We start from the raw sequence: 24,397 nt of genomic DNA on the forward strand, positions 1-24,397 counted from the left end.
ATGGTGTGATATAATGCCACAAAAGTGAAATAATGCTTATTTTTTTATAGCATTTAATGATGGACACTTCAAAAGGTGGGACTACAGGTATCAGGATAGTTAGTATATATGTTGCTGTCACATTCTGATGCTTCCTATACTTGCATTTATACTTTCAGAAATGATTGGAGTTGAAGCCTAACTAGCCCAGTCAGGATGCCAAGGGAGGCTGTGCCTCAGCACACCAGGGAAGGTGGGGGCCACATCCTGTGGTCTGGAGGACTGTGATTACCAGTGTGGTAAGGAGCAATGACAGAGTTTAGTGCATAGAGTTTCTGACAAGGAGTCAAGATCTGCCTCATTTTGGGTGCGTGTATAATCAAAAACTTCATTTCGCAGTATTTATAGGAAGACTTTATTTCCATAATTGCAGTTTCACTGTAGTTTATGAAGAAAAGGTAGCACGAAGACCAATGGTTTTAATGATTGTATATCTTCCTCCATTTAAGGGAGAGTCAGTTTCAAGGTTCGTTGCGTGGCAGTTGTCATCAGTCTGTGAAATTCTCTTATTCTCATTTTGACTGGCAGATTTAATTTGCACTTTAACCCAAGCACTGGCTTCAACTTCATCTTCTTCCTTGTTCGTAATAACTCCAGCCTCTTCTTTTCTTTTTTTTCTTTTTTTCTCTTTCTTTCTTTTTTTCCTTTTTTTCTTTTTTTTATTTGTGAAGACCATTATAATCTCTTTTTATACAAAGAAATTAAAGGGGAGGGGAATGTCATATCTCCGGAAGGCCCCTTTTATTTTCTTAATAAGCTTTCAGCTCTACCTGATTGTTCTGAATTACATGTGAAATATTTAGTTACTTATCAGTCAGTGCTTCAGAAGAACATGCCATAAATCTTGCAGCCTATAATTATGGAATAGCCTACAACATGAAAGGAAAAAAGCTGTAATCTGTTTTAAATGTATTGTTTTAATTTTCATTGAATGTCTCTCCTGTTATGAGATAGGGTAAGAAGTGCTCATTTTCTCTTCCATGTAATATTCATCATTGCTGATGTCCAGAGCTAATTGCATTTCTATTACTCTTTTCTGTAAACTCTTCTTCAGAATTTCACTTCAGAAGGAAAGCCTTCACAGCCTATAATCATTTTTATTCCCCCTACTTTCTCTTTTGTTTCACCCTCTTTGATTCTATGCCATACTCAGGCCATCAAATGCAGGATCCCAGTTGATGGGACCATACCACTAATTTTCAAAGTGGCATTGTTTTTTCTGTATAATTTTTTTTTTTTTTTTTTTTTTTTTGCTTTTCCTTACGTTTTGGAACATTCTGTATATTTGTGTCTTGACAGCCCCTGCGTGGTGATCAGGGAGACTGAGCTTTCTACAGTGATGCTCTGGTCTTTCTTCTGCAATTGGTACACCAAACGTATGAATAATTCACAAGATTCTCTAACATCCCCATTACTATGTTCTTGTCAACAATGACCTTTAGTTGTTTTTGTGTTGTCCCTTAAACAAAATTCTTTGGTTTGTTTTTGTGTTGGTTTTTTTTGTTGTCCCCCCTTTTTCTGTTGTCCCTTAAACCAAATTCTTTGGTTTCCTAGCACTTTTCTTCCAGTAAGCTGAATGATAGCTGGTTGTACTATACAATGTTACAACATGCTTTTGGGTCTGTGTCACTGTTTACCTATTGCCATACAGAATTCTGACCGTGTTTTGGTGTGTTTAATATTCCAGCACCGTGTTTCAAATCCAGTATTTGACCTCTCAACAGGTAGGTTTCTTTCATAGCCTCTTGTGCAGGACTTGTTGAAGGCTTTTGGGAAGTCCCAATGAATGAGATTAGGCTAAATAGGTTCTCTATACAGAATTAGAGAAAGTCATGAAAAATCATCTCTTTTGGTATGATATAGGATTTGATATCCTATAATTTTAATTACGTTTAAATGAATACTTTTAATTTTTACTTATTATTTATAATGTCACTAAAAAATAATGTTACTAATTCCCATAAGGAGCTTTGATACAATTTATACAACTGAAAACTTGAATTAGAGTTAAATGGTGGCAGAAAAGATCAGAATCTTTCCTAGGGAGTAATTTGAGGGCTTTAAGTTCAAATACATTGAAGAAGGTGTTTAAAGGGAAAGTGAAATCAGATCAAGATACCAGGTGCAAAAAATCCTCTCCCTTATTGTGGCTCCTGGTGGATGAGAAGCTTTGTTTGAAACTACTTCAGGACCAGCCAGAGTTTAATATGTTTCATGCCAAGGACTGAAAAAAACCGAAACCAAAAAGTGAAGTAAAATATTTTTAGTTTTTGAAAACCATCCCTTGAACTGCTTAGTTCAATCACAAGTAAACATTACAGAGCGGTTGTGTCCCTGTTTTGCTACAGCAGGTGACAAAAGTAGAAGGATGTGTGATCACAGTGTTAGTCCCTCTGCAGTTACTAATCCACCATCAAGCCACGTGATAGCCCAGATGCAGAGATGCAGCAACCCGGCAGGCAGCACAGGGAGAATGTCACATGCAAAAAGGGTTGGGTGCAAGGCCAAGGACAGCACTACCACACCTCCTCTGCTTTTCTTTATCACTAAGTGCTTGAGCAGACCCATCTTCCCTGTCCTCCAGCAGGGAGGAACCAACAGCCAGATGACAGGACTGGCTGTCAGCCCAGCCCTTGTCCCTGGTGCTTTGTCCTCCTCAGATCCTACCTGGTGCAGCCCTGAGGACAACATGCAGGAACTCCAAGGTGACAGATACCAGATCACAGAAGAATAGGAAGCAGTCTCCTGGGATATAAACTCCCTTACTGGAGACAGCATTGCCCATGGCATGCTCTATTTAGGTTGCACACATGCTCTCCATGCACACTGTGCTGGAGAAGCTTAGAGCTGGAAAGTCAGGGCTGTTCTGCAAATCCCCTGCTCTCTTCCCCGTACAGAGAACTCGACAAGTTGTCTCATCCTGCTTAATATTATTTCTAGGTCCTAATCTTAATGATTGGTCTTAAACAGGTTTGTAGTTTACAGCATGAAACAACCACTACTCCATACTGAACTATTTGGGGTAGAAACCAGGAAACACAAGTTCATCATCACAAGAGACAGGCATCCACCACTCCCTCCTCAAAATACAGACTGATTTCAAGAGAGGAGGAGACAACACAGTTGATAACAGTTTTAATTGTAGAAATAGGGCAGAGAAAAATGATTGAAATGTTTTTTGGTCATAGCGATATTCTGTAGGGATTGAGGAGATTTTTTTTTTTTAAAGGCCTATATGATTCAGTCAGAAGGGACCACCTGATGCAAGGTTCAAACAAGAAACTCTGCTTCCTTTAATTGCTGGGAGCAAGGTACAACTGACCTCTGGGCCAGCAGGGCCAATGCTGGCCCATGCAACAACATGCAGCTACATAGAGCCCCTAAGAAAATAATGCTTTTTATTGCCCATTCAGTATTCCTCATTCTACTGTGAAGGATGAATGAACGTAAGCAAGCTCTTAAGGGGATACCATCTCCCTGTGTTTGTTTTCATTAAGATTTTAAGCTCCAAAGGATATGGTTGAAGGTTGTACACTTTTGTGAGATGATGGCTGGCAAAAGAGACAATCAAGTCATATTGTTTCCTTTGCTGAGACACAACAGCCTGTGTGACATGCAGTTGCCAGACTGTCACATATTAAAAAAAAAAGAAAAAAAAAAAAGTTATTTCCTGTGCCTACTGGGGAAAGAAATATCAAATGTTGTCCCTAATGAGCTAAAAATTGTGAGAGATAGGGACTTTGTGTAGGTGTAGATCTAAGTAAAGCATCTCTTTGTCTTCCTCTCAGTCTGCTCCCAGAATTAATTCATTTCTATGACTGCTTCCAGTAGGAATTTCTTGTTATAAGAAAGTAAGACTACCCAGTGTCTTGCTTGATTCTTTCCTATTTGCCAATGTTGTGCAAATGAAAAAAAAAAATCCTACAGTTTTAATACATCTGGATTGTTTGGTATAAGGAAGGCTGTTTTTCAATTCTGCTGAACGCTGCTGCAGACACAGTTGCTGATGTCCTGATCAACTTTAGTCATTCATTTCACCTTTATGGTGAAGTGAGAGGGAAGAGAGAGTGCACGAGAGTGTATGAATCATTTGATGAAATATCCTGTGGGTTAATAGCTCATTTACTTTAAGTTATTCAAATTCCATTCAGTTCATTTCTCAGCATAATTACAAGGTGAACCAACTTTGATAACACCTCCCTGATATATAAACTGCATTTGTTTTGTAGATAAATGTGTATACGTGCATTCTCTTACCCACATGGAAAGCAGAATATTCATGAGTGGAACTTCTATCAAAGGGACATGGTAGGAGTGCAGGGGGAATTTATTTCCCCTTTCTGGCACAAGCTTTAAATCTAATACCAAAATGTGCACATTCTCCAAAACCCATAATAGGCCTCAAAAGCATCCCCCGAGATGTCTGTGCCTTGTCTTTATCCCTGGGACTGCTTCTGTATTTCCTTACAGCCTGTCACTGGCACACCAACACCCAGGAGACAGATTTGTTCTACAGCCAACAAAGATTTCATGAAATTACATCATGCTTAATTTTTTACTAGTTCTGAGGAAGCACAGTGCCTGACACGTTATAAACCAGTGCCCTGCAGAGATTGCTGGCCACAAGGGTGGTTCAGCCCCATATCTGGCCAAGTGATGGGAAGAATTTCACAGAAATCACTTCCCTCTGCTCCAGCAGCCTCATTGCTCTCTGAGGAGCACAAGACTAGGTATGGCTTTACTCTGCAACTGTAGTCTAAGCAATTTTGTTCTGAGATCTGAGAGCATCCCATTCCTCTCTTTCTCTTGACAGTGCTGAAGCTAAATTCTTTTGTATACACTAAACCTCCTCTCTGAAGGCAGATCTTAAGCTAGTGCAGATTCTACCTTGTACATGCAGTCTGCTCTGCTTCTCTGTGGTTACATCAGATGTAATTTGGTTTGGTGGATACTATTTTGGTGACTGTTCTTTTTGGAACTGTATAATCATATGGAGGCAGCTTTTGATCTATTTAGTGTATAATTAAGCTGTGTCTGTTGGTGTCTTTTTTCTACAGAGTGAGTAAATGAGTGAATGAAAACATGCTGGGGAAAAAGAAACTTTTCAGCTGAGTTATAAAGCCTAGAAAATCAGATGTAGAATTGAGGTGTTGATATGATTTCTATTATATTGGAATTAATCTCCTCCTAACATCTTAATGCACAGGATTTATACAAACAATCTAAGGGAAGATAATTAATTTAAAAATTTTCATGGGACTTAGTGGTTAATAAAAAAGTAATTGTAGGGTGCAAAAAGCCCTACCTCAGCTTTCCTGTAGGCTCCCTTCAGGTATTGGAAAGCTGCTAAAAATTGATATTGGATCTTCCTCTTCTCCAGGCTGAACAACCCCAACTTCCTCAGCCTGTCTTCAAAGGAGAGCTGCTCCAGCCCTCTGACCAGTTTTGTGGCTCTCCTCTGGACACACTCAAGGAGCTCTATGTCCTTATTGGACACAGTATTCCAGGTGGGGTCTCACAATAGCAGAGTGTAGGCAGAGAATCATCTCTTGGCTGGCTGGCTGTGCTGCTTTTGATGCAGCCCAGGACCCGGTTGGCTTTCTAGGCTGCAAGTGCACACTGGTGGCTCATGTTAAGCTTCTACTCCACCATCACCTCCAAGTCCTTCTACTCAGGGCTGCCCTCAATCTTTTCTCCTCCCAACCTGTATTTGTGCAAGGGGTTGTCTCAACCCAGGCGCAGAACCTTGCACTTGGTCTTGCTGAATTTCATGCAGTTTGCACGAGCCCACATCTTGAGCCTCTCCAGGTCCCTCTGGATGGCATCCCTTCCCTCCAGTGGGTTGACTTCACCACCCAGTTTGGTCTTGTCAGCAAACTTGCTGAGACTACCGATTGCACTGTCCATGTCGCCTACAAAGATGTTTTGGGATACAACATTTGGAAAAAAAAAAAAAAAAAAGTAATGTTAGAACAAAATTTAATGTGGATCTTTGTATCAGTAAAGCTGCTGTGTATACATATAATCTGGTACAAAAATGCAACTTGCATAGAAGGAATACCAGATACCAGCATAAAGCACTTAATAGATATGCCTACAGCCATGCATAGAATTTTATTGTATGCTATATCAATTCAGTTAAGTAGCTAAGAAATATCACCTGTGTTGGCAAATTTGCAATGCTTGCCTTACTTAAGATTTAGCTACATTTAGAGCCAAATCCTATTCTTGTTGTCACTAGAGTAATTCTCCCTGGGTTTTAATTAGGACTGTTATTTATTTTGTAATTCTGGATGTTGCATTGAGATTTCATGTTGCATTGAGATTTCATATTGCATAGAGTTAGTTTGAGTACTTGTAGTTAGGGATCACAATACATTTTTGTAATGTTTTCTTCCCTTCTTGTTGTCCAGAGGGGGTCCTGAAGCTGTTGTAAAGAGAAATCTGTCTTTCACCACCACCCTTCTTATTATACTCACACTAACTTTCCAAGATAAACTTTAGCTATGTAAAAAATGAAAGATTACTCTTAGCCTTGGTATCTTTTTCAACCCACAGCACAAGATAGAAGATAGCTGGTTTCCTGCGTGATCTAAACCAGTAGCATTTGCATTGGATTTTGTATTTCCTAGTTTTCCATGAGGGGAAAAGTGGCAAAATTATGATGCATTTGCTTGGCTCTTGTTCTTGATGTGGCAGTCCTCTTAGAGAAGAAACCATCCCTTAGCCAGAGGTATTTTTATTTCATATTTTCTTAGAATCCTATTTTGTTGCATAATTTTTTTATTAATAGAGATTTTTGTGGTACCTAAGCAAACATCACCTTTGGGTTTGACTCAGTGACACCACAGGACAAGCACATTAGCCACATTTCTTATACCACCCTTCTCACAGTGGTGAGAACTTTCTATGCAGGGCAAGTAATATTAGTTTCAAAAACAGATGGGAACTCAGGGGGTGCTCTGATCTTTCACCTGCAGTATAGAAGAGAAACTCCATATTTGTTATATGAAAACCCCTGGTGATTTTTAATGAACTTTGGTTTAGGAACACTGTGGGAAATAAATATTCTAATTGATCTTGGGTTTCAGCTAAAGAAGAGTTTGTTTCTATGTTAAATGAAGTATTGAAAACAAATAGTATACCATCTGCCTAGCCTACCTGGCTACTTTACTAGAAGGTTTTCAGATGTTCCCTCTGCCAGTTTACAATTTCTTAAGTCCTATATTATTAATGCATTTCTTTACCTAATAGTTCTTCCCTGTCTAGAAATTACCTTATTCTTTCAACTGAATTACAATTTAAAAATCTGCTTCTCTTTTGCAAGGATTTTCCCTGTCTGTTGTTGGAGTTATTTATCCTCTAAATTACAAAACCTCTGGTGTTCCCAGCAATAACAATAAATCACTTACACAGAGGAATAGGTCTCTATGTTATCTGTGAAGCTGACATTCTCAGGGGATGGGATAACATTGAGTAGTCTTAATATGTACCAGTGAGCTCTCATTCTTAGAACAGATTGTGACAGAAAGGAAGGGCTTAGCTGCTTTTCAAGCACTTGGAAAGATGTAATATTTTTCTTTAGATCACTTTTTTCTGCTTCAGTTTCTCAAAGGAAGAATATCCTTCAAAAAATAAAAATCTATAACATAGCTGGAAAGTAATGAAGGACAGATGCAGATATTTCATTGAAATACAATATTTGTTGCTGAATTGACATTTTTAATATAATTTTTACTTGGTATAAACCTCTATTTGTTCACAAGTAATTTTGAAAAGAATTGTGGATATATAAATTGTGAAGAAGAGTTGATGTGACCATCTGGTTATCTGTTTGTTATTTATTTCTATTGTATGTGCACATACAACCCTAGTTGTAGCTCATAAATACAGTTTTCTGTGTGTAGTGTAGACAAATAATAAAGAGAATTCCTAGTGTCAAACAGTTTATAATCTAAATCTACATCGTTTTATTCAATATGCAATCAGGAAATAGAAACACTAGCATGGGAATTAACTTATCTGTGACCCAGTATAAACACTGTAGTTATGTATGATTGAATGGTTGGCAGATAATTCAGAAAATAGTAGAAACAATTGAGCAAATAATTTTGAATAATGAAGATAATTCACAGGTACCCTCCCTAAGCTAAATTCATCAGATATTGTGCATTCTAACTATAGCTAGCCAGCACAAGTTTAAAAAAAAAAGGTATCAGTTAGGAAGACAAGTGGAACACTTAAACTCATTTTAAAAACACCAAGAGATTAGAAATCTGTTAGGGGAAAAAAAAACTGCAAAGAGTTAAAAGCAAATTGCAAAAAGCTTCTCAAGAACAGGGACTCCAGTAAATATAGATGCGAGGCAAGAAGAACAATAAATCATTGCCATACTTAAAAAATGAAGAGAGATTTGTTAGCAAGTAGCAGGGTGGCTAAGCAGTTGTTTTGTCTCTTTTTACAGGGGAGGCAGATGGAGATCTACTAAATCTGGGATTGTTTCCCCAGAGGCAGTAACAAGGAAGATAGAAAACGTAGAGGCATATCTGGATATAAAATGTCAGATTCCCTTAGTGGAACCAAAACTCCAGCCGTGCATACAGCTGTGAATTTTAAATTGAGTGAGGAAATCAATGAGGTTTCAAAAGTCCTAAAAAAATACTTGATCCAGAAACAACTCCAAAGAACTTCTTTGCTGGAAATAAAACACCACTAAACAAACAACAAGCAAGGAACTGCATGTCAGTGGGAAAAACTCATAGAAAGTCTTTTGAAGAAATGTCATGAGAAAATACCAGGATAATCTCAGCTTGATCAGGATTCAGGCTTGATCATACTTCAGTCATCAAGAGAACTTTCTTCACCATATTTTTGCCACACATTAAAGTAAGTAGATAGATTTTTAGCTGTGTTTTATTAAAATTCTTTTACCAGACATGAATTCTGAAGACCATATAAATGGGTGGAAATCTTCAGGGAAAAAAAAAAAGCCAAAGTCACACCACAAGGTTTTTCTATCCATCTACATGTTGACAAAACTATTAGTGTCAAACAAAGAACATTGCCCATCATCAGTGATAATCAAGAGAACGAGTTTAAAGAGTCTGGCCAGTTACCCTGGGAAAGATGACTTGTTGAGATAATCACTTAAAAACATCTCCCACAATAAGAAGAATCGGTACTTAGTGGAGGGAAAATAATAACTACCTGTTGTCTTTAGTTCAACATCTGGGCTTGCCATTTCTGAAGTCTTTCACTGAAACATTTCTCACCAAGACTAAAAATAAATAGGTTACTGGAGAAGCAAGTTGAAAAGGAGCATTGGAAACACTTGGGTTTATTTCCACAGGGGCAGACTTGTGTAATATGCCTTGGAAGTCGTTATCCTTATTGATGTTCCTTGCATTATAGACCTTATGGGGATCACCAAAAAGGCAAATAAACATTTGAGGGATTAAGATTTTAAAAAGCCGCTGTCCCTACTTCAAATGCCCTGTGGTGCTTAGAGGCAGCTTATTTTTGATACGAGCAATAATAAAAAATATTGGGCCTTAATTCTCATGAATAGTACAACAGTCAAGTAAAGGAAGACTTCCTCAAAGTAGTAGGCCTTTTTTACATAGAAAATGAATTAATGAAGAAAACTCAGCAATTGCTCTGATTTCTAAAGGAAAATTTAGTTGGATGTCTTGCGCTACGTCGCTTGCAGGCTGGATCAAGTTTGTGAGGGTTGCTTGAAGCCTCCCGGTAGTCACCAGTCCTAGTAATCTGATATGAAATGTCATCCAGCTTTAATATTATAATTCAGTCTGTCTGGAAATATTTCCCAGGTCCTGAGTTCCCTGAACTGATCTTGGGTTGCAGGCATCCCTATGAAGTTTGCTTGCATGCACTGTTCTGCATGGATCTATTCCTTTTTGTGACAAATTCACATCACACTAAATCTATTCTTAATGATGAATGTTTCAAAAAACAAAAGCCATCTAAGTTTATTTTAGTAGAGCCAAATTTAAAGTTCTGTATACATTGAAATCATAAAATGCATATCTTCTTCCTACTGTGCCTATTTTTACTTTACTCAGGATAGGCTCCTACCTCTACCTGTTTTTATAACTTGGTTTATGCATTTTTCAGTGGAAATGCAGCAAGTAGCAGCCTCTTCTATCCATGAGATCCCTCTGAGTTTACAGACCGGTCATCTTCTTCTAAACTCTTCTTCATTGAATGATCTCCCTGTTGTTTGCAACTCTTTTACAGTTATTTTGATATTCTTCAACTCCGAAGAAATATTAATTGTCCAACAATTTTGTAATTTCTTAAATTCTAGGGTGCTTTCAGCACCCTTTTGATAGAAATGGAATGTGACACTTTTATAATGCTGATCACAAGGCACTTAAAATTTTCAATTATTCTCATCTATATCATCTTCTAAAGCTCAGCATTTGAGAGGGAGATGGAATAAAAAAATGGTGGGCTGCACACTGGAAGACTTAACTTGCTGTGTAAATGCATTGTAAAGATGCTTATAATTACAGCTGAAATGTTGCTGCTTCTGGTGAGAACAGTTCTTTCAGAGATAGATACAAGATACATTTTCACACAAAGTGTTCAGCATCCTATACAATTACCCATCAGCCATTACATCTCTGCTGGAGGTTGATGGTTAGCATTCACTGAAATACCATTTTTAAAATAATAAGCTGAATGAACAGAAATGTATTTATTCTGAGGAATGTTGTAGTATTCATGGGGATTCTCCAACATATTCATCTTAACAGCAAATATGATGCATGGTCATTGTAGGCCACCTTTTGATTTGAGGTTGAAGAGCATCTCTATGGCAACTACAACAGCTGCTTACATAGAAAAGTAATACTGCATGGACATAATATCTTCAGTTTTTTACAATAGGACTCCATAGTTGGATATGCAGAGAAATATGCTGTTTTTTTCCAGTCCTGATAGATATTTTGAGATAACTGAGCATACTTTGGAGACTGTAGCTTCTTTACCATCAGTTCAATGCACCCAGTTTCAGTAGGTGAATATTTCTACTGTGACATTTATTCTGCCAGTATAGATTCAGAAAAACACAGAATTTCTGGGAAACAAAGAAGAGTGTTCTTTTTTCAGCTTCTCATTCTCTCTGGAGGAGGCTTCATCAAATCTTTCTAAAACACGTAGGGATGGTTTAGAGTTCAGATTCTTCTGAGCAACAAATTTTTGTAGGTAAAGCACTAGAAGGGCCATATTCAATTGCTTTCATGGGATGATTAATTCAAACTCTGAAAATTTCCTGTCCTGAATTATAAAAGAACTTATTGAACATGAAACTGTAAACAAGGTATGATGCAATTCTTAATGCTAATAAATATTACTGCTTTTCTCCCAAAGCTGAAACTAAAATACAGAAAGGTTTTCTCCAGTGTTGTATGTTCCTGTTTTTCTTTCTGTAGAGGAACAGCAAATTACCTACTGCAGCATTTCTCCCATTTGCTCCATGATCTACAGAAATATTCAAATTATTAAAGCTGATACTACAAAAATGTTTATACTTAAGTTGGTGTTGATTTTAATGTTTATCATTTATGCTATTACTATTTTTCTATTAAGTATACTCACAAAACCTGATGTTTTCTACTCTAATGATTATATTTAGGATACGATTTGTACAATTTACAAAACAGAACTTAATAATAATGCTCAGTGTTTTGCATGGCTCCCAGGTGGGCTGACAAAGCCAAAGCTGTGGGAGCCTCACTAGCAGCTTTTTTTCACTTCAGGAAACGGAGAGAAACCCCTGATGATCAGAAACTACAGGGTGGGGGAAGAAAAGCAGGGGGCACGGTGTTCCAGCTGGTTGTTGTGCTTGTTGGTTTTTGTTTTGGTTTGGTTTTAAGCTGTTGCTTCTGGGACATGGCACACGGCTGTGGTGCTTCAGGCACTACGAGTCCCAGAGGAATCTGAGGTAACAGTAACCTCTGCGTTCGCCCGGCATAAATAAACACGTCGTCTTTGAGGAGACTGCTTCCAACAGCACCTGGTTTTGTCCCCCCTCCGAACTCCCGGGTCCTCGCTGTGCGGCAGCGCCGGGATGGGCACCGTGCCCGCCCCGGGAGCGGCGGCAGAGACCCGGCGGCAGCGTTCACGCCTTGGGGCGGTTCAGCACCCAGCGGAGCCACCCAGACAGCGGCGAGGACACAGCCCCTCAGCCCCTCATCTCGCCGCGCTGCCGCCGGCTGCCCCTCAGGCCCGCCGCGGGGCCGCATCCACAGGTGCCGGCAGCTTTCCCGCTGCCTCCGCGAGCGCGCAGACCCCGCCCTCGCGGACGACCCCCGGGCTCACACCCCACCTGAGCCCGCTGAGGCGGGGCCGGGACCGGGGGGGCTGCCGGGGCCGGGCGGACGCATGCGCCGGGGCGGCGGCTGTAGCAGGGGGGCCGCCGCGGTCCGGCGGAGTTGGGACGCGCTCGTCTCCATCCGGACGTGAGCGGGGCTGCCGCGCCCGCCGGCGCCGCGCTGCCTCCATCGCTGCCTCTCGCCGGCAGCCGAGGTAAGGAGCGGGAGGTGCCCCGGGGCTCGGCAGGTGCCGGCGGGGACCTTGCTCAATGTCACGGCGCGGTGGAGGGTGAGGAGGAGTTGAGGCGAGCGCTCTGCGCTCCGGGGATGCCCATCCCGGAGCCCTCGGACGAGCCCACCCGCTCCGCGCCGCCGGGCAAACTTTGCCGACTCTGCGGGTGCGGCGCCGGGGGAGCGGAGCCCGCAGGAGGCGGCGGTGCGGGTTCCCTCGGGGTCTCCGCCTGCCCCGGCGGAGTGGCTGTACCCGCAGCTGCTTGGCTCCAGCAAAGCTGAGGCGCGTCTCTAAATAGGTCAGGGTCTTCAGCAGTGCGTGAGCTTTGCGTAACATTTTTCCTCACCTCGGAAAGGTGTGGGGCTTCTGTCCTGGGCTTCCAAGCGAAGAGGAGCTCTGTTTTCCTTGCATACTGTGAATGTCTTTTAAAAATAATAGTTGCATGAGCTAGAGCTCGGCTTTCGTGTTTTGCAAATCATGACGACTTCGGGAAAGACAAATTTCTTCAGCACAGGTGGAATTAACCTAAGTGAAGGAGTCATCCTTGATGAGCTAATTACTCGTAATAAGTGTAAGTGCTTGGCTTTGCAAGCTTATTCATCACAAGCCTCTGGGAGGTGGTGGCATGCTTAAAATGTTAAACTTTTAAGTCCTGGTGGCACTACGTTTCAAAGCATATTAGGGAAAGGTGGGTACAAGGCTATGTTTTATGTTGTCTGTGAGGACAGCCATGGAATGTTTTTTTTGGTTTTTTTTTTTCCTGTTAATTTTTGACAAACTAGGGAACTCTTCATTCATTTTAAATGTTCTGGGCAGTAGGTCTTTATTGTTAAGCTTGAACTGAAAAGTCTGTAAAGGGAAAAGTTAGAGAATGGTGGAACTGTGAGCACTCCAGTTTAAATAAATCTTCAATGTGAACTTTTAACTGCAGCTAACCGCTACTTATAGGAGGAAAGAAATGGTAGCTGCATTTACCATTCTCTTTACTACTACTTCAGTGATGTCCTTCACAAAGTACAAAAACAATGTGCAAAACAAGTCATGTTACATTCAGAAACCTGTAAGTATTCTTATCTGAATGAAATATAATGTGAAAAGCTAGTGTAAAAACCTTAAGCTGATAGGAATGCTACTGTGTGATTGCAATAGATGTGAATGAAGGATGGCTACTGCAGGTCCAGAATGAGAAGTAATAGTTGGACACTGGTGAGTTGCCCAGACTGGTGAATACAGGGGGACGTGCTCTTTGAACCTTTTCCCTCTCATAGCCGTGTTTTGCTCAGTGGATGCAGTTGCCCCCTGCTCTGTTACTTCAGTTCCAAAAAGGAGAAAAAGGTGTGTTTTTGCACAGTCCAGTGCTGCTGCTAGGTGGATTTGAATGCGTTATAATGCTTCTCATTTTCAAGTCAGTAAACTGCTTGGAGAGATGGATGAGGTTTTTTTCTTTTTGGTTGATAAGGTGTTCCTCTGTGTTATGGACTTCTTTCTGGGTTTTCTGTACTTCTGACTTTTTCCAGTGAGCAAGCATTGATGTGATAGTGTGAACCCTGAAGGTAGAAGAAGAACTGGGACTTATGAAATCAGATAAATTACTTTTGTTTGAAGAACTGTTAAGAAAGAAAATAATCCTCTTGCTTGCTATCCCTCACTAAGTTGCCAAGTTTTCTTTTGTTTGTTTGTTTGTTTTTCTGCAATGAATTATATGCTTTGTAAATTGAAAAGTTTTAACAAAAACTAGCTGACATCAAGAGACTGTGCCATCTTGCCTCTTTCCACACTAGTGGAAGCTGCCTGTTTCCCCTGTGCTCCATCTGTACCACACACTTGCTCTCTCACCATGGGTGAATGTGCTCACACCAGAATCTCTCTCTCTCTTAACCAGCTGTGCTCAACTGTCTGCATCTTTTTCTTTCTCTTTTAGATTTTTCCAGTTAAGTTGGGGATATCTACGAGGATATCTTCCTCCTCAATTACAGTTGCTCAGGGATAGGGAAGTATAAAAGCAGGAAAAAGCCTAGTGGAAGATAATCTTTTGTGGGAATGTAGGCTTGTTAATTAGCTCTGCTGGTCCTAGGATTTCAAAGAAGTAGTGTGGATTGCTACATAAACCTTAAGAGATCCGTAACTGTTGTTGCAGTCTTTGCAATTCAGGTTATCACAAGGGACTGTGGTTTGAGAAGATTTGCTCCAAGAGTTTGAGAGTTTATGAAATGAGGCATTAGTGTTATTTCAGAAATGAACATATGGTACCACTGTGGTAGTCTCAAATCCTGAAGCATTTGTCAGGCTGTGTTGGGATGGAACAGAGCAACTGCAGTGCGAAGTTCTCTCTAGGGTACTGGAATACACTACAAAGCTTAGGTCACCTGTAGTTAATGGGAAGAAAGGATGAATTTGCAGTCTGAACAGCTTGCTTTCTGAAATTCTCCTATCACTTCCTTATATGCTCTGAAACCATTGAAATTCTTTGAACGTCAGCTTGTAGCAGTTAAATATTTTAGCCCTGTAACTTTTGTATTTCATTCTGTAAATTGTAGCACTTAGTCTGTTAGTCAGCAAGGTAGAAGAATGAGTATCTTATCAGGTGGGATCCTCTGTTACCTTTGATGCAGCAATGATTTCCCTTTGTTAACTGGGATATTACAGCATTTAAGACTGCTAAATGCTGTTAAATGCTGTAATATCCCAGCTAACAAAGGGAAATCTTTAATAAATCTATAGACTGTATTTGCATCTTTTATACTCAAGTTGAGGACAGAGAGTTGAGGGAATTACAGGAACATCACTGTCCTGTGTGCTAATATCTCTCTAGATATATCTTCTTGCCTCACTTTACAAATGCAGTTGAAATATTGGTTGAAGGGCTATTTTCTGTTGTTATTTTGCTGACAATACAAAATTTATATGTTCTTGTCAAAAGTAAAATATTTCTAGTTTCACAGAGCATGGGTAATCTTACTATAGTAAGTTTATGGTTTTTATAATTTAAAAATGGGTTTTTTTTGTAAAAAACCAAAACATCTAAAATATTCTTATTTTGTGTTGCAAGGATTTTTAAAAATGTATTTCATAAAATTTATCTGGGTTTTTTTTTGGTTTTTAATTGTCATGAACATAGCAAATGGGAATAATGACAAAAATTGTATCTGCACAGGACGCTCATTTGACATCATTCTTTGTTGTTAGAGGAAGTGCTGCAAAGCAGTAGCTAGTATTTGAATACCATTACACTCAGTGGAGGCATATGTTATTATGTTAGCATTACTTAATCTATGGTATCAATCGTATGCTGGTGCAAGAAACAAAATACTCAGTAATTCTTTTTTGTACAATGTAGCTTTTAATGACAGGAGGCCCCTGTCTTTGCCAAAAAGGGCTTTTTTTTTTTTTTTTTTTTCCTTATGCTCTGCAATACATCACACTTCATGAAGTTGAACTAGTATTTCCAAAAGTGATGAATCATGCCCATTAACTTTGGCAATTTTACTGTGTTTCCTTTCCAGATAAATGTACTTATCAAGATAGTCTGCAATAATTCTTTTGAATTTCTCAAACATAAAACATAGAATTCTAACACATACATTGTACATTTTGCATGCAGCTGTGATTTTTCTTATGTATCAGCTAAAGCTGGAATTGCTTTCTAAAAGCAAATTAATTGACATGTTAAAAATTCATTAGAGAACCTGAGCTGTCAAGGCTTGTAGAAATAGAAGCCTTGTAACCAATCTAACTATATCAGTGCAGTTCCAGTCCTTTGCTTATCAATATACTCAGCACTGGTGAGGCCACACCTCGAGTCCTGTGTCCAGTTCTGGGCCCCTCAGTTCAGGAAGGATATCGAGGTCCTGGAGCAGGTCCAAAGGAGGGCAACTGGGCTGGTGAAGGGACTCCAGCACAGATCCTATGAGAAGAGGCTGAGGGAGCTGGGGCTGTTCAGCCTGGAGAAGAGGAGGCTCAGAGGAGACCTCATCACTCTCTACAACTCCCTGAAAGGAGGGTGTAGCCAGGTGGGGGTTGGTCTCTTTTCCCAGGCAACTCTCAGCAAGACAAGAGGGCACAAGAGGTCTCAGGTTGTGCCGGGGGAGGTTTAGGTTGGACATTAGAAAGAATTTCTTTACAGAGAGGGTGATCAAGCATTGGAATGGGCTGCCCAGTGAAGTAGTGGATTCTCTGTCCCTGGAGATATTTAGAAAGAGACTGGATGTGGCACTCAGTGCCATGGTCTAGCAACCACAGCGGTGGGTCAAGGGTTGGACTTGATGATCTCTGAGGTCCCTTCCAACCCAGCCAATTCTATGATTCTATGATTCTAATATTGGTACCTTACCAGTTTGCTGCAGCTGAACAACCAAACTGACCTTGTAATGAGAGGTGGTGCTAACACACAGCTAGGCAGAACTGTCCTCTTCACATTATTGATGGTCATTTGGATATGAGCAAATTGGGCTATCATGAAAACATTAATTTTTTCAGTAAAATTATCCAATCACACTTTCTTAACGACATTTTTGGTGTTTCACATTTATAATAAGGAATTAAAGTGAGAGGGCTAGCTAAACATGAGTCCAAGTAGAAGCTTTAGGCACCTACAGTCCTTTTTCCCCCACTTTATGTATCTACATTCTTTCCAGTTGCATAGTATTCTCTGTTTCAGTGTCTCACAGGTTAGAAAATGTGAGTCTGCCTTGCACAGAGACTGCATAAATAGGCTTAAGTTTACAGACAGGTGAAATGCATATTCTTCTGTGGCCATTTGCAGGATCTGCATAATTATGCATCTTGAGTCACAATTTTCTAGACCTGGTGATTTTGCTGTGTGATAAGATGACAAGATCGCTGTATTGGTAAAATGCTGTGATTTTGGCAGGTACTAGACAGCATTTCATTACTGTTGCCTTTCTATTATCAGACTCTTTGGAGCAGACATACCAGTGCTGAAAGTATGAAGGACTTGGGGTACACTTGCAACTAAGTCTTTTGTTCTGCATGTGAAAAAGGGGGATCTTGTCCCTTACTGAATACTATGAGAGATATCTCAAAGTCTTCTTTTGCAAACAAACCACAAAGCTCAAAGACAACCGACTTTGTGGTAAGAGGATGGCATTCACCCAATTGCATTTATGTGAGAGGGATGGTGGTACTTCCAAGACTAAGATAAGTTGTGTAAGGTAGGACTATGTAACTGCTTATTACAGGTGCTGATGGACTGAAATGATAGGGTTATGGTCACAAGAGCAAAGTAAAATTAATGGAACTGAAGCTTGGATTATGGTGTGATGTTAAAACATCCTTTTTTTTTTTTTTTTTTTTTTTTAATGTCGTGATTTTTCAAGGTTTGTGAGGCTTTTGGTGTTTCGTGGCAGAAAAAATGCTACTATTCTACAACCAGTCTTCTCAGGCCAAGTGGTTAATAATTGATTTACTTAATGGTGGCTGCTGTGGTACTGAGTCCCAGCAAAGAATGCCACTTAGAGAATCCTTAGCACTGCTCAGCATTACTAAACTTGTAAGATATAATGAATTTATAGCAGAAGTGTATATGACTATAGGTCCCACCGTTCTCACTTGTGCAGGTACCAGAAAGTTAAATATATGGTAGGAGACTTTAACAGCTCATAATGGTGAGTTTTAATTTGACACTTCTCAGTATAACCCACTTAAATAAAGTAGACTATCAGGTGTTCTTAGTTCTATTATGATTTGATACAATTTCAAAGATAAATTAGTTTAAGAATCAGTGATGTGATAGGCAGCATTAGTATAGTATGTTTCAAAATGGGAACAGTTAGAAAAAAGTATAATGTGATTTTTATATAACTTGGCATATACTTTACAGTGTTTATTTGTATCTATCATGATTTTAAGCTTTAAAAAGTGGGCTTGTTTTTGTAAGCCAGGGAAAAATGTTTTGAGCATAGAGACTCATTATCAAGATACATCCAAGAGAAGATGAGTTTGGGTAAGTCATTAAATAAACATTCTTGAAGGTCTTACTCTGCCTTGTGTGGCAGAAATTCCAAAGTAGGTATGGGAACCTTCTAGTGGGACTTTATAATGGAAATGCTAAGGAGTACCTAGTTTCTATCCTTGCGTGATTGCCTGAAAATTGCAGTCTTTCTTTTTGCCACCTGATAATAACTGGATGGGGAAATCTTTGACTTGAAACCGCAAATGTGTGTAAGTGCCTAGATGCAGTTCCTCTTTATTTTAAATGAGATTATTTAAAGAATGTTGTTAGTTAAGAAAACCCATAAGAAAACCCCTTATATATCAGTGTCAAAGCTTTTCGGAAGGCAATTCTGCCTTTGTCTATTTCTGCAGTTTGTTATCTGCAATGCAGGTGCAGTCTATGCCAGACAGCTGCCTATTTGGTAGATTGTGGGCCCTGTACACAGTCAATACCATGCTTGATGCTTTACTCAGTCTCTTCTTAATCAGAGAAACAAGAATACCCATGTAATAGACACCAAGCAGCATTAGGATAACTTAAAAGTTGCAAAGTTAACTATTGGAAAATTAGGACATGCCAACTTTATTTGAGCTGTGTATAATCACAAGTAATTTTTCCTTTCTTTTTTGGGACTATGACCAGGCTTTGTGCACAGGATCAGTTGTGCTTGCTTACTGACAAATGACTCTCCCTGGCTCTGGTGATGGTGGCTTGTCATTCAACCATTATTCTGAGAACGTGGGCTTTTCAGTGGTGCTCAGTCTATAGTAGCTGTGTGCCTCTTAAGCAGTAAAAAAAAATAAAATATTTATCTTTGCAACACTCCAATGGCATAAATTAATGGCCCTCTCCTGACAAGTGGGGGGAGCTTAAGCACAGCAAGAGATGAGCAATACAAGATGCTCCGTTTTGAGTTGTGGGGACTGGTACATCAACACTTGGGATGATGGAGCATGTGTTCAGTGCAGGGCTTCTGCTTCCTTATATGACAGCATGAACATTCAGCACTTCTCTATAGTACAGCTTACAGTCATCCAGTCTGGCTCCCAGAAAATCATGTGCAAGTAGTGATTGTGGAAGGACTGATTTAAGCAACTTGCCAAGCAGTGCTAGCAGTTCTGTGGTACAACCCAGGCTACAGAGGTCTTACACTGCAGCACTCGAGTGCCTTAACCTTGAGAAAATTGTTTTCTCTTGCGGTCTTCTGCTTTTCTTTTAACTTCTACAGGAAATTAGGTGTTTTTTTTCAGGAGGTAGCTCTTCCTGTGAATTTTGTTGATTGTCTCAATTCACCTTCAATCCGCGAGGAAAGGGACAACATGATCTTGTAATTCCTGAAAGGCTGGGCAAGAGCTGCCTACACTGTCATTTCTTTCTCTTTCAAACAAGTCTGAGAAAACATTTCAAGTCAAGTTCTGCTTGGCATGTGGATTTTTAGTCTCGCAAACTTAAGAATGCTACAAAAATCATTTAATAGATTCCAGACAATGGAGCTTTACCAACTTTGGCAAGCATCAAAGAAGGTTGCATTGGTGATCAGTAACAACAAATGTTGACAGAAATTATGTAAATATTTGATTATATTGGTAACTATTTTGCAATGCCATATGTGAATCTCAATTGTCCCCTTCATAATTACAATTCATCATGTAGCTCAAATAGAATGGGGAGGAGAAAATAAGAGGCAGACAGAACAGGAGTGCTGTAATGCCTGGTTTTAACTCTTTCACTGAGTTTGCATTATATTTCTGCATATAGCTTGGTGGCTGTTGTTGCAGTTCAAAAGTGCTGGAGAAGGGTAGAAGTGCCCTCAGACCTCATGGACCTCCCTTGTTTTTTGTAGTTTTCAAGCTTTTCACCTTGTTTTCTTAACTGTAAGTTATAATATTGATTGAGTTTCTACATTGTAGTTTTATAAGAAAGGATTTTAGTTTTCTTCTCCATCTGTAAACTGGACACCTAGATCTTGAGGAAGAACAGGAAAAAAGTCCTTCTCGTTCAGAGAAAAAGATTTATACTAATCTGATTTGGTAAATGTTTTTAAAAAAAGCATTAAAAAAATGTGCTGGCATTAAATCCCAGATGACATGATATAGAAAGGCTGCAATGAGCCTGTGGCCCACAGGGGCATGTGGGGTTTGTGCTTCCTGTCTGGTGTGATGTTCACAGCTGATCAGAGGCTGTTCTATGTTGTGATAAATATGGGGACTGTCATGGGGATTAGGGGTCAGAAGCATGTCTCATACTGAGCACAGGGGTCTTGGCAGATTTGCTTTTGAACACTACTACCAAATAGTGTGGTTGTAACGTCAACATGATGGTTTTCTGTAGAGTGGCTTTTGTCTTTACTTAGATAGAAATCTAGTGACACTGCATCAAAGTTTTGAATTTTTCTGATTATTTTTGACTTTTTTTTAAAAAACATGTTCCTTTGACTTATTGTTGTGTTGCTACTTTCATGCTGCTTCTTCCGTTGTATGAGAACCTTCAAATTCCTTTCATGTCAATAACTTGTTGCAAAAAACCCCTGTATTTTAAAATTAGTTATAAGAATGAAGTAGCTGGCATTGGACATTAAAGTTTTTAATTTTGTTTAAAAAGATCGTTTCAACTTACATTTTTTCACTTAGGCATTAGTGATTTTTTTTTAAAGCACTCTCAACGTCTCTCTAAAATGCTTGTTAGTAGGACTTGTATTTTACTGTTTTCCAAGGGCGTTGGGAAGCCATAGGGAGTTTAATTTACTTTTCAGAGTACTGCCAAATGCTTAGAGTTGGTAGGCTAGCTTGAAGATGAAAATCTTTCTTGAGATTTCTTGGGATCCTTTAGGTTTGATCATGGAAAAGCTTCATGGGCTGACTGGCTGCTTGTCCCTGCTGCTCCTGATTGTCCTCCACACCTGCCTCGTTGTTGTCCCCTCAGGCACCTTAATGACTTGGTCTTTGGCATTTCCTTCAGTAGTTGTAATTCTTGGCTTTTCTGATTTCTTCTGCATTGGCTCAATGAGCTTTAGAATTTGACCTGCTGATTGCTGACCCTCTTCCTGACTGCAGCACAGCTTTACAAATTGCAAAAGTGGCCACTGACTCGCTGAGGTACCTGTAATACCTCAGGAAAATGTGAATCTTCAGTTATGTGCTGCCCTATTTTTAATAAAAATGTATTTAAGCCCTTTTTCCATTCAGTCAAGTCCAAAATAAAAGTATTATTAAAAACTTTTCACATAATTTTTTTTCACTTCAGTAGAATAAAATAATATTCTTTAATTTTAAAGCTTAGTTGTCAAGCCTGTGTATCCATTTAGAGTGCAGAAACATTTGTTCTTCCATGTTATGAAACTGGAGTGTTATAAAACTGCCATATAATCACTTGACTGTTCCCTGTATTGCACACTATTGAGACTGATTTTTTTTTTTAATGTATAAACATAATAAAGTATCTAAGATTTTTTTTGTATTTAATGCATTTCTTTACTAACTATAATTATACTTTACTGAAAAGGTGGAGGAATAAAAATAAAACATCCATTTCTCTCTAAAAATCCTTTAGAGAAAAAGTTCTTGGCATTCTAGAGGATCATCCTCATGCTGTATTTTTATATGGCCTTGGTATAACAGGTTTCAGCTCCAGCTGTCACAGCAGTGTTATTCATACTTAAAAGTCCTGTTGGGCTGTATTTTATATATATATATATACACACACAAAAATAGATTTACATATGTATTATATATACTGTATATAATTATATATATATATCAGATCAGATTTATCTCTGAACTTTTGAAAAGGATATTTTACCATGTAATTTTATTGACTGAGAAATCTGGTATCAGGAAATAGATTGGTTTTTCTCAAGTAAACCATACCTTATTAGCAAAAAAATCCTGTAAATAGCCTCAAGTCCTCACACTTAAGTTTTACTGTTTGATTTATGTGCATTTGATTAATGCTTTACCACAGTGAGATTTCTTGGGTTGTGAATTTCTCTCTTAGAAGCATAGGAATTCCTTCTCATTGGAAAAAAATTGACTAAGTTCAAAGACCACATGCAACACTGTGCAAGGCAGAGTTAAGTGTCTTATTTAAAACAAATAAAACCAACAAAAACCCCCAACCAAACAAAAAAGGCTGACTCAGGGTTTCATGGGGCTTCCACGCCAGCAAATTAACTATCTGTCTTTTAGATAATAATACCCATCTCTTAGAAGAAAATACATACCTGCTTGAAATGTCTTTTAACACTTGACATTATTTTATACCAAATATGGCCAATTTTAAAGTTCTCTGCTATGCAGTAATGCAAATTTATATGATTAGCTGACCCTTTAATTAGCTCTCATTCTGTCGCACATGATTTATAGCACCATGATTCCCATGTAAAAATGATATATGACTTAATGAAGTGGAAAGCTAGAATGAGTTCACACCTTTCGTTGTTAATAGTTTCCCCTAGCTAGGTGACCAGGGCTGGAAGTGAAGAAAGCAGCTGTAAGCATCTTCTCATTTATTATGGCAAGGACCTAAAAGTCTGTTGCTGTGGTTTGTGTGTTTGTTCTTTGTCACATAAAGTTCATTGGAGTGAGGAAGGAAGATGCTGCTGTTTCGTCCTATTTAGAATCTAGTTTTAACTTTTTCTTGATACTAGAGAAATAGTATTCCAGCATTACGTAATTCCAGTAACGGGATGGAAAACCCTTAGCAGGCCAATTGTTTTTGTAAGCTAAGGGATTTTGGGGAGTGTTTTTTCAAGTGGCTACTTTGTAGCTTTTTCACCTCTGTAGTCTGGTATTACACCTGAAGTTTCTCTAGTTATGTTTCTGTTTCTTACAGAACATTTGTCTTTACAAATAAATTGTGCTGCAGCAGCAAAAAAGCCAACAGGATGCTGGGCTGCATCAACAAGAGCATCACCAGCAGAGATAAAGAAGTCATCATACTGCTCTGCTTGGTGCTTGTCAGACTGCACAGGCAGAATTGCCTTCAGTTTTGGTCCATGCTGTACAAAAAGGATGCAGGGAGGCTGGAGAGGGTCCAAAGAAGAGCAATGAGGATGATCAGAGGCCTAGAGAACCTGCCATATGAGGAGAGGCTGAGAAAATTGGGTTTGTTCAGCCTTGATGAGAGAAGATGGGGGACTTTATTACAATGTTCCAGTACTTCAAAAGTGGCTACCAAGAAGTTGGAGACTCCCTCTTTACCAGGAGTCAAATGGACAAGACAAGGGGCAGTGGGCACAAGCTGCTCCTGGGGAGATTCTGATTGGACTAAAGAGGGAAAATTTTCACTATGAGATCAGTCAGAAAGTGGAATGGTCTCTCAGGGGAATTGGTGGATTCACCCAATTTGGAAAGTTTTACTTCTCAGCTTGACAGGATGCTGGGACATCTTTATGAACAGTAATATTAGAAGGGTTGAACAAGCTGATCCTTGAGATCCTTGGCATCCTATGATTCTATGAAATAAATCTTTGACATAATGTTTCTGATAGTCTCAACTATGATACTGTAATCCTCAGTTTAGTTAATTCTGGATTCTAATAGTTTAAGTGATCTAAGTGTTAAGTGTTTATCCTGGCCTGATAAGGGGAAAAAACGGAGTTATTGGCAGAAGTGAGCTGACTTCAGCCTGGTTTTTATCTGCAGAAATAATTTGGTATCTGTTTGGGCAGACTGGGGGGATATCTGAAATACAGGAGTAGAATGAGAGGTCCTTTTAATTTTGCTGTGCAGTTTCATAGTTTCTGTTTTTAGAATTATCACCTTCTGCTAAGGTACTGTGTGGTACCTTTGCTGTTTGTGAGTGAAGACCGTTACCTATGTCCTTGATGGGGAAATG

General features: G+C 39.3%; 1 protein-coding gene across 1 annotated transcript in view; it reads left to right on the forward strand.

Moving 5' to 3' along the window:
- The first annotated feature begins 12,473 nt into the window (after positions 1–12,473).
- Positions 12,474–24,397, forward strand: part of ZNF385B (zinc finger protein 385B) — a 161,428-nt gene continuing 149,504 nt past the window's right edge. Inside the window, exon 1 of the mRNA XM_071747208.1 lies at positions 12,474–12,591. The gene's annotated coding sequence lies outside the window, so the exon portion shown is untranslated. The remainder of the gene's footprint in view (positions 12,592–24,397) is intronic.

The sequence above is a fragment of the Heliangelus exortis genome, chromosome 6, assembly GCF_036169615.1.
Source record: "Heliangelus exortis chromosome 6, bHelExo1.hap1, whole genome shotgun sequence".
In the NCBI taxonomy this organism is placed as follows: domain Eukaryota; kingdom Metazoa; phylum Chordata; class Aves; order Apodiformes; family Trochilidae; genus Heliangelus; species Heliangelus exortis.